This window comes from Pseudopipra pipra, chromosome 3 (genome assembly GCF_036250125.1).
Source record: "Pseudopipra pipra isolate bDixPip1 chromosome 3, bDixPip1.hap1, whole genome shotgun sequence".
Lineage (NCBI taxonomy): Eukaryota > Metazoa > Chordata > Aves > Passeriformes > Pipridae > Pseudopipra > Pseudopipra pipra.
In genome coordinates, this window is record NC_087551.1 from 17,123,073 (window position 1) to 17,134,303 (window position 11,231).

Genomic DNA, 11,231 nt, shown 5'->3' on the forward strand with positions numbered 1-11,231 from the left:
TGCTCATTTCACTCATCTTCTACATCTTTAAAGCACAGCCAGGGTCACAGTTCCAGGGCTGGCTCAGTTGCACATCCTCCCATCTTTACTGACACAGAAGACACAGTAGTTGGCACAAGATGCTGACTAAGGTTCAACCTTGCCCATACAGCATTCTCTATATTGATTTGGAGAAATTCTGACTGCAGTAGGTACCAAGTACTAGTCTAAGGCCACATATTTAAGTTATTTCTAGGTAGGTACACAGGTATCAATTAATTTTTAGAAGATAACCCGTCAACATGCACATATGCACTTCAACTATAAACATTAATACACTGGCATAGTACAAGTGATCCTGAGTCAACAGTACACATGGCATTATGCTCAGCTCCAGAGCACAAGCAACTAGATCCAGTTACCTTCTTGGGAAACACAAAGCCTGATAACAGCAGACAGGCTTGTGAGACAGTCATGCAGGAGAAGAATGGACAGCTAAAGCTAAATTTCTGGCTAAGTACACAATTTTGCTGCAATCACACAGGAGACGCATGGATTATTAGAGCTGAATTTCAGAGACACATTATTATGCAAATGCGGGATAAAGCCCAGTTACTGGAATATTTGTTCAACAACTGTTAATCAGTGATCAAAATCAGGGACAACCACTGCAGCCAGGGAGTGCTGCACATTACATGCTTTAGATACAGTGTTAGAAAGACAGTCAGGTGCTTACAATGAATCTCAGCTTAATGGGTTAGCTGTAAAAATAAAAATCAAGCCCACACAGGTTATTATTCTGTGGTTCTCTTTACAAAATCTACCTGTGCGCCCGCTCCAGACCTGTAAGAAGTGTTACTCCTGAATCTCTCCAGAGTTTAATCACTAGCATTGGTTTTAACGTTGTATAATGCACTTTTAAACTCAAAAGCTGCTTGTCAGGTAAGGAAGTGTACTCTGTCAACAGGAAGTGTTTTTTACCCCCACATCTTCACACTGGAAATTTCCACATGGATCTCACTCAAAGCATCTGCAGGCGGTCCTTGCAATTCAGAGCCAGGCAAAGAAACCAGCCAAGAACCCAGTACTGTCCTGGCTGAAATGAGACCATTCAAAGGTTGCCACTGCTAAGAAATAAGTGCTTTTGTGGTTGTAAGTACTAGTAGCACAGGAAAGCTTGAATGCAAAAAGCTCATTCTCTCCCTCCCTCACAAAAAGGGCAACAAAAGTAATGCAATATAGATCAGTGTACACTCAGACAACACACACAAAAACATCCACTTTTAATATGGATTCTTTCTAATCAACAATACTAAAACCATATCCTCCTTTCACCCACAAACAGCTGAAGATGTAGTCATGAAGTGACACGATATGTTAAATGTGAGTTTTTTAAAAAAATAAATCTTCCAACAAAATTTCAGGGAAGCTAATGCAACCACAAGTGAAAAACATACATTGCATAATGTGCATTCAACCCCCCATTGCTAAATATATCAACAGCAAGGAGGACCCTGTACAGATTTGGCTACAAGACACTGTACTGGGCACACTGCAGTCCCATTTCCCAGGCACAGCAGTTATAACCACCTAGGTACAAGCCAAGTGATTTGTCAGCTCAGAAGCATCAGCAACATGCTCCTACGTGGCACTGCCAAAGGACAGGCTATTCTAACAGGATATTTATCCCAGCACCTTACTGAAACCCAGGCCTCTGTGGAGGAAACACAAGCTTACAGGCAACCAACTTGTTTTCAGTGATCTCCAGATCCTCAGCGGGCAGCTCACAGACCCAAATGGAAATCACAGTATAAGCACAAAGGCAAGGCACGGCTCAAGGAGGACTTCAAAGGTCAAATCCAAGGACAGTCACCAACAAATAAAGGCTGAAATAGAAGAACATATTTTCAGAAGCAAGACCCTACTCCTGTTTTTGAACAGAATTGTGGCTGTAAGCCATCTCCTTCCATTCCTTTTGAATACCAAGTCCTCACCTTTAACAAAGCATGATCAGGAAAAAGCAGCAGAAAAAAACAACTGTACCACAATGATTAATCCTTCAGCAACAGGCATCAGGAGCAAGAAAACATTCAGGTACAGTCTACAGCCATCATGAAGCAATATGAAAGTGGGAGCCAAGAAGTGCAATGAAAACTGAACTGATACTAGATGCATTGTCCTCAAGTGGAAAAAATCCCAGGTTATCTAGTTCTGTAGACCCTACATTTAGCAGGACATGTTGTTAGTTATCATAACCAAAAGGAGAAAGCATGAAAGAAAATATACACTAGATAATCAAGAAGGTAAAAGACACAAAAAATAACTAAGAATTAGAAAAATTACCTTTTTTCTTCAATGAAAAAGCAATAAGCACAAGCAAGGCCAAGAGACATAAAAACTGAGACAGAGGAAGCACACACTTTCAAGAAGGTTGATACTATCCCAACACTACACTTGTGTTAATACCCAGTGCAGACAGCAAGAAAGGGATTTTTCCCCCCCGAGGCAAGTTCTATTCATACCCCTACTAAATCAATAAATAGTGTAAGCAAGCTCTATCAGAAACAGATTTAGTGAGTGGTTTCAAACGGAATTAGTGCAAGTGTACAAAGTCTGTAACACACTTGACCTGTCCCAAGGGTTCATTATCCAGTGCTAGCAAAGTAGGTCACTAGGGCCAAGGGATTACAGACAAGTCAGCTGTGTCTATGTAAGCTGTCAGAGTGCCCCTAACCTGGACTGAAGAGGGTTGACAAGTGGTCATCGTGAGCCACTTTACAAAAATAGGCAGGGTCACCAGTTTTGGCTAAGTAAGCTTCCATAGTTGAATGAACCCCTGGAAAACACCTTCTAGCGCGAGCAGGCTCGAGCCAAGCCATCCTTAGACACGGGGCACGGTCCACACGGCTTGTACAGAGGGGCTTGTACAGGTTACAAGCCACACCAGTAGGTAAACCATCTCCTGACATTGCACCTGATTTAGAGCCCTGTTGTAACAGCAAAATTAAATCAATGCCTGGGATGCTCCTATGTGCAACAACCACCTGCACGACAAGCCACAATCCTCTATAGCGACTAACTGCAGTGTATTCTTTCCCTTCTTCAACACACCCGATTACCAAACTTAAGGCTTAAGAAAGTGTAACAAGACACTCAGTGTATCAGAGGCAAATAACAGAAACAGAAAGCTTCACAACAGGCAACAGATGAAATCATATATTTGTCCTGCTTTAAAAACACATTCCTCCATTCATTTCTTTTCCACATGCTAACAACATGCTCCTACAGACAGAGACCTGCAGCTCACCTACTGTTGAGTAATTAAAAAAGAAACAAACAAACAAAACCAATCAAACAAAACCCCAGCAGTTTTACCCTGAAGTATTTCTCCTTCAGGTCTGTAGAAGTTTTAGTTGCCTTCTTTATCTTCAACTTTTATTTTAAATAAATTAAAATAAATTAAACAAAAATGAATAATATTAGGCTGGACAGGTGGTAAGGCAGATAATTAAATATCACGTTTCAGGAAGAAGAAACAGCCTCTATACCTCCCCCCTGCTGCTATCCTTTATTCAATCACTGTTATCTTAGTTGTATCTAAACAAGGACTATAACCTTGGCATCAGTGTTATAACCACCCACACCATCAGAACAAGTGTGGCAACAGTATACTGAAATAAAACTAACAAGCACCACAAAAAAGATACAGAAGACCAGGTACTCAGCACATTGTTCCATGGCCATAAACCAACAGTAGTCTAAGTTAAAAATAAGTATTATTCATTAAGCTGCTCTGTAACTGTTCTTCCACAGATTTTTTTTCCATTTCTTTTTATGTGTGTTGCCATATCAACCCTTTCATGTGATCCTTTCACTTATGGCCTTTTTCAGTTCCATCACACACCTCCCCACCAGTTCCTTTGATAGCAGATTTCCAGGTCCCTGCCTAGATGTGTTTTCATTAGCTGGATTCCTTGGGTTGCAGCTGGCCCAAATTTTAACCATGCAGGGCACAAAACCTGCATTTTAAAAGGAGGAAGTTGCCATCATCCTTTAAATTGAACTGAAAATCTACCCCGCTTATCCTTCATTCTTCCCCCTTCCCATAACTCCTACACACTGCAGCTGCAAAAGAAATTAATTTAAAGATCTAACCTAGAACAGAACCAAGGACTCCCATATTTGAGTCCTGGCCCATGGCTTGCACTCCAGCCTCTCTAAACTGAATTCATCAAGTATCTGAAAGCTGCTTTAAAACCACCCTTGCCCAAAGCAGTTTGCCAATGCCATTTAAAACAAATACCTTTGAAGGGCAGGCGAAACTGCTTTGCTCTCTAATCACTACAATAGCAGAACACGCACTGATAGAAGTGGGCTGCTTGGCACACAAATGCATCTTTCCAACAAAATTCAGAAGGCTTAGCAGTCATTTCTGGCAAATGACAACTAGTTCAAAACCCAATTTTCCCCCATAAATGGCCTGACACACAACGTAAGAGTGAAAAGAATGCCTGGACACTTTAAAAGTAAGCACAGTCTGCTTTATTTTAGGCACAGATATATCCAGGCAAAGTGAATGCTCTGGACAAACAGCTCTATTTACTTCTTTCTGGACAATGTCCGGAGACATGCAAAAGCATAGTCATAGCCCACATGCCTGGAATTAACAGAGTATCTTTCTTCCCTGGCCACAGATCTAGAAATAATTCACCCACAATTAAGATTCCAGTGAGAGAGCGCATTACAGGCCTCATTACAGGTCCTTCTGATACATCTTGACACAATACACTAATAAGATTCTGCCCTGGGTGCATATTTCCCCTTACACTGAGGTAGATCCAACTCAGTTGCTGTGCTTTTAAGGCTGCCGCTCGCTCACTTTTCCCTGAGACCGTGGCCTGTGCCTGCTCCTGTATTTCCAGCTGGTGGACCAAGAAAGTTCCCTTTACCTCATTTGCAAGGCAAAAAGGCTTGGACCATTGGGGCAATATTTCAATCTGGAGCTGTATTTATACTCAACATGTAATCTTTGTATTACTTATGTTACCAAGAGGAAGGGAGAAAGAATAAGAGGACAAAAAAAAAGGGGATTTTTTTCTGTTTATGCAGTGGACAGTGCTTAGGAGTGCATTGCACTGCACCCTCTACATAGCTCAAAAGCTGCAGGCACAAGCATGACTTTACTCACATAAATAACTGATAAATTCTATGATTAAAGTTACTTCTCATGCATGTAGACAGTTCAGCCAACAACAAGGACAACAGAATATCAAAATGGAGCATGACCTCAAAGCATACAGATTAATGATATTCCAGCAGATGCAATATTTGAAGCATGTACTTAAGAAAAAGAACTACTACAAGCTGAAGCTACACCTTTAAATGAGTTTATGGCAAGTTTACACAAAAGCACAGTTCATTAGTTCCAAGTCATCCCTCTGTCAGTGTTAACATACAACATCACTTTAAAAGACAAATCCCCCACATCTATGTGGAACAACTCCACCCAGCAGTATTTATAAGAAGGTTACACTAAAGCTCTGCCCTGATTAAATCCAAGCACTGTGCTTCAAACAAAAACTGAACATTACAAATGCCTCCCCATCCAGGTCTGTGGAGCAGCTCTGTCCTCTCACAGTCACTTGACCAGTTAGAGCAGAAGAGACCACCAAAGGTCAGCCTCCTCTGATGCACCGGGAGCCAGTCCCCGCCTGATGCACAGCTCCACAGTGTTAAACTCTGCACAGGAAACAAAAGAGCTCTCCACTGGTCTCATACTCTGAACTAAAATATAAACTATAAATCAAGAAGATTATCAATCTGTAGCTAATTTTTTTTGGCATACACTGTTATTTTGCAATTGTTTTTATTGGAAGTTCTGACCTTCTGAAAGCACAACAACTCCAATTTAGGAATTGGAAATGGATAAAGCGCTATGCCTCACAAACAAGTGCAAATTCCTTTAGACTCAAATACACAACTAATTACAGTAAAATTCTTGAGAAAAACAGCACCTCTTCCATTTAAACACACATCATTTCACTCATAGACCTCAAAAAGCTAATGAAAGAGGACTGATATCACAGTTCTCTACGTTAGAGGGAAGAGAGCAAGTGATCTACCTGAAGTTACACCACATGTCAGGGATGGGGTTGGGAACAGAATCACAGTGCTCTCCAGGGTACACTGCCTATCCCTATGTGTCCTCTAAATATCCATCCCTATGGAGTAAAGAGAAATTTACAGCTGGTTTGCTGATCACCTTAATGGTATATTTGTTAACAGTCACCTCTAAATGATGAAATGCCACACCAGTAGCAGTGTCTAGTCAGCAACTTTCTACTTGTAAGCTTCTGGAAAACTAGACACACCCTGTAACTGTGCTGTACATCTGCCTTCCCCAGGTGTGATTATCCTCTGTGTACACCAGGACAGACCCTCGCACACTATGTCCCACGTCACTACATCACGAAATCAGTAAGTGGTACCCTCGCAGGTCTCCAGGTGGCAAACACACCCCCTCTGCTCACACAGTGAGCGTGACCCTTTCTGTCACCACCATGAGCAGCAGGTCAAACGCCACAGCCTCCCACTACTGATCCTGCAGGCGTTCATGTCTGTATGCTTCATGGCTTCCAACCCTGTCCTGGAAGCTAGGGTTAAGTTCCAGTTTAGCAACTTACAACACATCCTAGTCTATTCATAGCCCCCAAACATACCAGCACCCTAGCTACGGGAGCTTTCTTTTTTCCTGGCTGTGCCAAAACCTCCCTGTAAGAAGAGGAAAAATAGGATACAAGAAGAGGACCATAGGCAAAAAAAGATTACTTCAAGAAGACATAAATTGATCTCTGTGTTGAAGGGGAACATGGTCTATCAGAATCTACAGCTCCTGCATTACAGCTCTGTCACAGACAAGTTCTTTCTGTCAGCTCCTACTTACCACACATAGGTACTTTTGACACTAGGATAAGTAAGAGCAATGAGCTCTATATGTCTTAGAACTAAACCCAACCTGCAGGATGTCATACCTAATACTGATTCTGTAATCCACAATTGTTGATGCTCTCTATGTATAGGTTTTATGAAATCACATTCTACATGACATAAACATATTGCCTTTCCAAATTGGAAAAGCCAAAGCTTTTTGCAACTTATATAGGTGCTTTTGAAAATCCCCAAATTCCCAGAGTGAATTCTCAATGGCCATCCTCCACAAAGCTTTGCTATGCAATGTAAAATTGTAGGCTTACCAATTTCAGAAAAGTTCTCTAAAGGAAACACTAAATCCACTTGCAGCTTACTGCCCTAGTCCCAACTATTCTCTTGATGAGCACTTTGACCATGATGAGGATCTAATACTCCCAAGTGGCACAATGCAGAGAGCAGGAGAGCTGTGACATTTCAGAACACTACCTCAAGCCCTTTTACAGTACATTTGTTCAGCACATCTAGAAAAAACCAAGATGTGCAATTGGTTAAAAATGAGGCACGAACAGCAATGAAACAAATATTTAATCTACACTGAAAACCAGGACTAAGTGCAGAGGCAAAACAGACACAGAGAACTTTGTAAGTGGAAGTTACCACTTCCACAACACGAAACAGCTCTAGGACCATACAGACCACAAGCAGATCATCTTTCCTGGTGTCTCTACATACAGAAGCTACACAGGCTTTAAGAAAAAGACATTAAGAAAAAGGCTTTAAGAAAATAGCCTTATGCAGTTTCCTGAAAAAAGATCTATTTTTTTAACTCTGTATATGCATGCAGACTTGTTTAAGCAGACATATGAACTTGTAAAGTTTCTAAAAGCCAGTTCCACAGATCGACAGCTAAGTTTTTGAGAGCAAGAAAGATCATTTTCTATGCTGCATGAAGCACACAGAACATTTCAGATACTGAATAGCTTCATTTAGCTCTACATCTCTACTGACTGACAAAACACAAAAGCCATTAAAATAAAGTGCAGAAACACAACTGTGCAAAGAAAGGGCAAAACTTGTGCATCCTGTTATTTCTTGGTCTTTGTCACCAGCTTAGATTGGTTTAATTTTGCCATCTTCTGTAAGGGGGGAGGGGGAAGGGAGGGGAGCAAAGTAGGTGGCATCTAAAAAATTGAGAAGCCAAAGATAAAAAATTTAATATAAAGATAGACACATGCCTATAAAATGAACTTTCATTGCTGAGTGGGAAAGCAGACAGTGATTGAACCCATACTGTCAAAACACGTGCTTTACTATCAGCTTGCATTTAACTTCACATCCAAATAACTTATTTTATTCTTCTGGTCCTAAAGGAAAGCAGGCACTTGGAGCACGGGCAGCACTTGAAGCACTTCTATAAAACAAACTGAAAGAGAAGATACTCTATTCCAGAATATTCAGCTCCATAAGCTAAAAAGCCTCCTCTTCCAGAATTCTTACTTAAGCAGTTTTAGAGGGACAAAACCAGATCTACATACATACAGGAGATATGGTTCCTAAATACTGCTTCAGGATCACTACCTCCATCATAAGCTGAACTGTTCACCCCCATCAGTATAGAGAAATTAAAGGTAAAAGAGAAATGCTTATTCGTGCATCAAGCCAAGTCCTGAGATGCATTTAGCAAGGCTACATGGATCAATTTATACCACACACACTGACACAAAGGACAAAAGACCATGAGAGACAGGTAATACCTAGCATCCTTGTTAAAAAATTAAAGAAAAAACACACAGAGAAGAAAACCAAACCAATCTTTACCTACAAAAAACTTTGTAACTAATCAACCAGTTTTAATTTAAAAATTAAGAAGCAAGAATTCAGCTGCTGCTTCTTGTCTCACTCAGTTTCCAGAAAAATAATACAGCCTGACAAACAGGGTGTGAAACAACAGACCACCACTTGCCTTTAAAAGGACTACTGTAGGACTAGAAGCCAAAAAAAGTTCCGTTCTTGCTGCATGGATGCAATGAGCTATTATTAACTTGTGTTAACTATCACAAATGAATTAACCAGAGCTGCATTGCACAGCACAGAATTCTCCTTGGCAGCAGTGAAACAAGGTGATCAACAGTCAGATGGTAAACATGTGAAGGAATTCTCCACATCTGGCCTTTTCTTCTACTGATCACACGATTAGTAAAAGGGAAACACTATCAAAGCACAGCAGGTCATTTTTTTCCTCATCTTGAGTAACACTGGACAACATAAAACTGTTTATTCTAAGCATATCTTATTCAAGGTTACCAAGATCATTGCTAATTAAGAGCAATGAAAAAACACAAAATACAAAAATAAGTCTCCTGGTCTAAGAGCAAACAGGTTCTTGCTGGCTCTTGCTGCAGTTCATGTGAACTGCAGCTAAACTTCTGATAACATATGAAAGTTCTGACTGCATGGTAGAGAAATACAAAACCACCAATATTCTCTTAAACACCAATCTGCATTCAGCCTGTAACACAGAAGAATTTCTTAATCCCTTCAGAAGTCTTTTACTGAGCAACAATTGACTTTGGCCACTATCCTTCTGCACTGAGTGCTAAGAATTATTCTGCATATGCTCAATGAATACACCCCATTTAAAAACAGAAACTCAGAAAAAAAAACTCAGAAATTGTTAGGTTAATTCTTTTTAGGAAAACAATACTTTCAGTTATTGAAAGAAAAGCTTTCATATTTTTCTTTCCCTAAACACCACATAATTAAAAAATCTGCTTCATTTTTATTGCAAGTTGCTTTCTAACTTCTTTATTTTTCATAACACTGACCACAAAGATTGGATTTTCATTGCATGGGGGGAATACAGAGAAGCTCCCCACTTATGTTTCTGCTTGGTGGAGCATGACCGTGTTGGGCTATCAGAAATAGTGTTTTTACTTAAGATACATTCCTGCAGAAATCAGAATGGTCAGCAACCATGAAAACAACATTATACAAGCCAAACTTTTGGTATTTTAGTTATTTATAGGTAGTTTCTTCGGTGTCTGTTTAAAACTAAGTATCCCCCCATCAATTCCTGTTCACTTTATACAAAGACCCTACAAGCCTGTAAAAAGTGAGATTATTTCCTCACACACCCTACCAGAGCCACGGGTCTCACCGGGGTTTTTTTGCCCCACGTTTCAGCCACAAGCAAAGCTTAAGACAGCCAACAGCTTGATTTTACGTCCATCTTCAACCAGACGCACAGATCGGCCCCAGCAGTGAGCAGGACAGAGAACAGCGAGGCTCTAACCCGGAACAGCCTGGAAAGCAGCACAGCACCAGGCTCTGCGCTTCCTCCTGTCATGTCCCTGCAAGGTGCATTCCCTACGGAGCGGAATTCCACCCTTTGCCCCGAGCAATTTTGGGCCGCGCTCCCCGCTCACCTGCCCGTTCGAGCAGCCCCGCCGTCCCCGCTGCGCCGCGGGGCGGGAGGCGGGACCCAGCGGCCCCGCTCTCACCCCGGGCGGACACGCCGCGGCGGCCAAGGGCACGGGGAGGGAAGGCCGCGGCACCGGGACCCCCCGCCCGGGCGCAGCCCCGCCGCCGCCATCTCCCGCCGGACCCCGCACACGTCCCCGCGCCGGGAAACGGCACCGCTGCCGAGCGACCCCCGGCCCGAGGGCCCGCGCCGGGCACGGGCGCCCTGGCCGCGGCAGCGCCGCCGCCATCATCCGCATCCCTTCCCGCACCCCTTCCCGCGCCGCACCGCCGCATCGCAGCGGGGGAGCTCGCGGGGCCAGGGGCACGGGCACCGGCACCGGCACTGGCACTACCGGGTTCTCCGCTGCCCCATCCCGCTCGGCTGCCCCATCCCCCTCCGCCGCCCCCTCCCTTCCGCCGCCGCGGACGCTCCCCATACCGCGGCCCGGCACAGCCCAGCGGCCACCGCCTCGCCCGGTCTCGGCTCGGCTTCGCCCCGCTCCGCTCCGCACGCGCCGCCCGGGCCCGCGCGCCTGTTTACCCCGCCACCGCCCCCGGCCACGGCCTGGCCGCTCGCCCCGCCCCCGCCGCGCTCCCATTGGCGGAGCCCGTGCGGCCCGCGCCCCAGCCAATGGGCGGCGGGCCCGGGCGGGGCTCCGGCCAATGCGGGGCGGGTCCGGCGCGGCGCGCGCGGCGGCTGCAGGGGGACGTGAGGCCCGTGAGGTCCGTGCGGCGGCGGCGGGCGGGGGCAGCGGGGGCGATGCGTGAGGAGCGTGTGCTGCGAGCGGGGCGGTGGCGGCAGGGGGCCGGCTCCCCCCGGGCGGCGGCTCTGGCGGCGAGCGGGGACCGCCCCGGTGGCG

The 11,231-nt window shown here is 44.2% G+C and overlaps 1 protein-coding gene across 3 annotated transcripts in view; it reads right to left on the minus strand.

Annotated features, from left to right (window-relative positions):
• Nucleotides 1-10,922, minus strand: part of COQ8A (coenzyme Q8A) — a 44,079-nt gene extending 33,157 nt beyond the window's left edge. Inside the window, exon 1 of one of the 3 annotated variants that reach the window (XM_064648056.1) lies at nt 10,811-10,922. The gene's annotated coding sequence lies outside the window, so the exon portion shown is untranslated. Of the gene's footprint in view, nt 1-1,716; nt 1,835-10,334; nt 10,399-10,810 lie in introns of those variants that run through there. The other 2 variants (XM_064648057.1, XM_064648058.1) reach the window with 2 other exon arrangements.
• Between the last annotated feature and the right edge of the window lie 309 nt (nt 10,923-11,231).